General features: G+C 39.1%; 1 long non-coding RNA gene across 1 annotated transcript; it reads left to right on the top strand.

Moving 5' to 3' along the window:
- Positions 1–623: 623 nt before the first annotated feature.
- On the top strand, positions 624–5,344 carry LOC133090143 (uncharacterized). The gene is made up of 3 exons (XR_009700785.1): positions 624–1,540; positions 4,536–4,649; positions 5,312–5,344. It is a non-coding gene; the product is annotated as an uncharacterized LOC133090143 (long non-coding RNA).

The following is a 5,344-nucleotide window of genomic DNA, read 5'->3' on the forward strand; positions in this document are numbered from 1 at the left end:
GCACCCTAACTCTGTGTTAAAACACAAGAGAAGTATATGTCCTGGTTCTGAAGGAATTCATAGAATATGGGCTGGGTTTTTCCTGGCTCAACCACTTACTTCCCTGCTGTTTGGCTCTGGAAGAGTTACTTACCCTCTTCGCCTTAAGCTTGCCTGCCAGCTGTGAGGATGAGTATTTGGACTGAATTTATCATATTCTCATTTATATTTGTATTATATATAATATATAAATGAGAATATATATATATGTTCTTATTTATCCTCCCCAACTAGACACAAATATATATATATATATATATATATATATATATATATATATATATATAATAAACTAATAACTATAATATATATATGGTTAATATATACAGGGTTCAAAAGCAGTTGTCACTGCCATTGCTATTACTACTACTACTACTGATTATAATAATCATTGAGATGGCTCTGGGTAGACACTTAACAAATGTTAATTACCATTTACAAGCTGTTTAACTTGGCTTAGAAAAGTTACGCCCTCTCTCCAATCATTAGCTTCCCCATCTGTTCAACGGAACTAAAAATACCCATTTCCTAGGATTACTGTGAGGATTATAGGAAATGAAACAATCAGCTCAGTACCAGGAATATAGAAGGAAGTTTTCTTCCTTTAGGAATATTTTAGAAACCGACTTCAGAAAAATAATGCATAATGCCTGATAATAAACAACTCAGTTTCTTTTGTGAAGAACTCTAAGATCAGGGGCTGAATCAGCAAGAGCTGGTGAAACTACATCTTTACCCTTTATCCTCCTTTTTGGAAAAATTATTCTTTCGAAACATCAACTCTTTTGGCCTGATGTTCAGGTCCCTGTCACTGGGTTTGCCTGGCTGACGGCAAAAAATCATAGGCTGAGGTACCAATCTAGGAGACTGAAATAAGAGTAGGGATTAGGTGGAGAAGAAGGAAACTCTTTCTCCCTATATTCTTGCTTAGTTAATACCTAATGGCTTTTTAAGGGGTTGCAAGTATAGTTTAATAAAAATGTGCCAATATCTAGCAGCAAAGGCACTCTGCCAACATCATAAGCCCCTCTGCACCTGCTCTGGCGTAATAACTTTGATAAGAACTACTCATTACTGAGCACCTATTGTAAGACTCTATAATCCTTCCAACAACCTGATTATTCCAATGAAGACATAGCTATTCAGAAGACATAACAATTCAGAGCCAGGACTGTTTGCCTTGAAGTACATGTTTTTCCTTGTCTACTTTCTCTCTCTTCCTCTCCTCTTTCTCCTCTAGTACTTTTCAGATTCCTGCCTTTTCCTTCTAGCCCACCTGGATTTCAGGCCAGCCTTTATACCCATCCCAGGTGCATCACCGATCCCCATGGCTTTAAGATCTCCTGTTCCCATGGCCCTGCACCTGGTGGACTGAGAGGGATGCCAGCTGCTCTTTCTTTGCAGGGCACAGAGCTCTGAGTAGCACACCAAGATGTGCAGGAACCTGGAAGCTGAGAACCCTTACATATTCTGAGTCTCTGAGTCATTGAAGAAAAAGAAGGTACTTCAGTGAAAAGGGCTCAGCCTTACTAGGAAGCATAAAGGAAATATTAAAGGCACTGTGTTTTTAAATAGTATACTTAGCAAACTTGAATATTTTTGGCTAAAGTAATTTCATATTGTGACCAAGGGAACTGAGTAAGAGTTCTATTAAGGTACTATGAGGAGACAGGAGCATTGCATTTAAAGAGACCAATGTTTTAACAGTTAAGATTATTTTTTTATCTTTGACCTAAAGGAGACAAGTATACTCAACAGGGAAAAGATAGTCTCTCAATAAACAGTGCTGGGAAAGCTGGATATTCACATGCAAAAGAATGAAATTGGACCCCTATCTTACATGACTTACAAAAATTAACTCAAAGTGGATTAAAGACTTAAATGTAAGATCAGAAACCATAAAACTCCTAGAAGAAAACATAGGGGAAAAGCTTGACATTGGGCTTGGCAATGATTTTTTTTTTAGATATGACACCAAAAGCACAAGCAACAAAAGTGAAAATAAACAAGTGAGACTACATCAAACTGAAAAATTTGTGTATAGTCAAGAAGCAATCAACAATATGAAAAGGCAACCTATGTAATGGCAGAAAATATTTGTAAACTACATATCTGATAGGGGGTTGATATCCAAAATACATAGGGAACTCATACAACTCAACAGCCAAGAAAAAAAGAAAAATCCCACGCAAATAATCCAATTAAAAAATGGGCAGGGACTTCCCTGGTGGCGCAGTGGTTAAGACTCTGCACTCCCAATGCAGGGGGCCTGGGTTCAATCCCTGGTCACTGAACTAGATCCCACATGCATGCTGCAACTAAGAGTTCACATGCCACAACTAAGGAGCTCATATGCCACAACCAAGGAGCCTGGGAGCTGCAACTAAGGAGCATGCCTGCCGCAACTAAGACCCAGTGCAACCAAATAAATAAATAAATATATTTTTTTTAAATGGGCAAAGGATCAGAATAGATGAATAGACATTTTTCCAAAAGATATTCACATGGCCAACAGGTACATGAAAAGGTGCACAGCATGACTAATCATCAGGAAAATGCATTTCAAAACTAAAATGAGATATCACCTCACATCTGTTAGAATAGCTATTACCAAAAAGACAAGAGCTAAGTGCTGGCGAATATGTGGAAAAGAGGGAACTCTTGCTCACTGTTGATGGGAACGTAAATTGGTGAAGGCACTATGGAAAACAGTATGGCAATTCCTCAAAAAATTAAAAACAGAACAACTATATGATTCAACAATTCTACTTTTGGATATATACCTGAAGAAAATGAAATCACTATCTTTGAAACTGAGCAGGACCCTACAGGGTCTTTCTGGGGAAAGACACCCAACCTGTGTCCTCCATCTCTTATTTAAAAAAAAACTTAAGCCTCCTAGGCCTTCCAAAGAGCAAATATAATCAGAAATACAGAAACAAAGGAAAGCAATCAAGCAAGACAAAATAATAATAGTTTAACCATAAAACAAAGTCAATGACCTTTAATTCCTCCTCAGAGGCTGTAGATAATATCCTGATCCAGATCTTTGAGTTGTTTTTCAGATATTAAAACCCCCACAAGATGGAAGAAGTCGACTGCATGCTGACCACTAGCATGTAGCCCCCAGACGAGCTGGAGCATGAAGATTGATAATGCTGACCTCTGTGACCTCATCTGGTTGCCTCACCACCCACCAATAAGAAAATTGTGTGTGAGCTGATCACATACTCCACAACACTTTCCCTCACTTTGTCTTTTAAAACCCTTCCCTAGGGACTTCCCTGGCAGTCCAGTGGTTAAGACTCCATGCTTCCATTGCAGGGGGCACGAGTTCAATCCCTGGTCAGGGATCTAAGATCCCACATGCCGTGTGACACAGGAAAGAAAGAGAGAGAAAGAAAGAAAGGGAAAGAGACAGGAAGAAAGGAAGGAAGGAAGAAAAAAAAAGAAAGAAAAAGCCATTTCCTAAAAGCCATCAGGGAGTTCAGGTTTTCTGAGCATTAGCTGCTTGTTCTCCTTGCTTGTCACCCTGCAATAAATGTTGTACTTTTCTTCACCAAAACCCCGTGTCAGTAGATTGGCTTTGCTGCAGGCGAAGAGACCCAAGTTTGGTTTGGTAACATCTTGAAGAGATAACTGCATATCCACATTCATTAGAGCATTATTTACATTAGCCAAGACATGGAAACAACCATGTCATCAATGTTCATCAATGGATGAATGGATAAAGAAGTTATTATACATACACACACACACACACACACACACACACACACAAAATGGAATACTATTCAGCCATTAAAAAGGAACTCCTGGTTGCCATTTGATCCAGCAATCCCACTCCTGGGCATCTATCCAGACAAAATTATAATTTGAAAAGATAAATGTGTCCCAGTGTTCATTGCAGCACTATTTACAATAACCAAGACATGGAAACAACCTAAATGTCCACCAACAGATGAATGGATAAAGACGATGTGGTACATATATACAATGGAATACTATTCAGCCATAAAGAAGAATGAAATACTGCCATTTGCAGCAACATGGATGGACCTAGAGATTATCATACTAAGTGAAGGAAGTCAGAAAAAGAATGACAAATACCGTATGATATCACTTATATGTGGAATCTAAAATATGACACAAATGAACCTAACTATGAAACAGAAACAGATTCACAGACAGAGAGAACAGACTTGTGGTTGCCAAAGGGGAGGGCGGAGGGGAAGAGAAGGATTGGGAGTTTGGGATTAACAGATGCAAACTATTATATATAGAATGGATAAACAACAAGCTCCTACTATATAGCACAGGGAACTATATTCAATATCCTCTGATAAACCATAGTGGAAAAGAATATATATATGTGCATAACTGAATCACTTTGCTGTATAGCAGAAATTAACACAACATTGTAAATTAACTATACTTCAATAAAATAAATTTAAAAAGAGAGCGATGCCAGAGAGGTTACTTTCTCTCCCTACCAGGTGAGGTCACAGTGAGAAGGTGGCCATCTACAAGCCAGAAAGGGACAGCTATCACCAGAAACCGACCATCAACCATGCTAGCATCCTGATCTTGAACTTCCATCCTCCAGAACTGTGAGAAATAAATTTCTGTTTTTCTGGAGGACCCTGATGAATGCAGCCATCTAAGCTTTTTGAGAATTTACCAAGTGTCAGTCACTAATTCTACAGGGGGAAATGGAGTGAGAGTCTGAGCCACCCCAGAGAAGAAGTGCCACACCCAGTGAGGTAGTGGGCAAACGTCAATGGAATCCCAATTAAGGGACTTGAACTAGTCTCCAAGGCCCAGATATTAGAAAAGGAGAGACGGTTCTCTTTTTTACTTGACATGCCATATTAGACATGAGATTGAGAACTGATTATTACTCTGGGCTTTAGTCATGTGTTAGTAAAAAGGTATTACATTTTGTCTTGAGGAATAAATTGAAATATATGCACACTGAACAGTAAATTTTGTCTGTGATGTTCATGTAGGTATACTGATCCAGGTGTGCCAGACTGACATTATGCAGTAGATACCTGTGACAAAAACATTTACTGTTCACCAGTGATCCCACCCACATTTCCCAGTTGCCTTTCAGTTAGACAAGGCATGTGACTAGTCCTGGCCAATGGGTTGTGAGTAGAAATGACTGTGTCAAACCCTAGGCCACAACAGAGAAAAAGGAAAGTGAGTTCTCCATGCCCTTTCTTCCCGCATGGCAACAATGGGAGCCCTCTTGTTTCTCATGTTACAGTCACAAGATGTTGGTGTGTGAGCCGTGCAGTGA

Source organism: Eubalaena glacialis, chromosome 4, assembly GCF_028564815.1.
Source record: "Eubalaena glacialis isolate mEubGla1 chromosome 4, mEubGla1.1.hap2.+ XY, whole genome shotgun sequence".
Taxonomy (NCBI): domain Eukaryota; kingdom Metazoa; phylum Chordata; class Mammalia; order Artiodactyla; family Balaenidae; genus Eubalaena; species Eubalaena glacialis.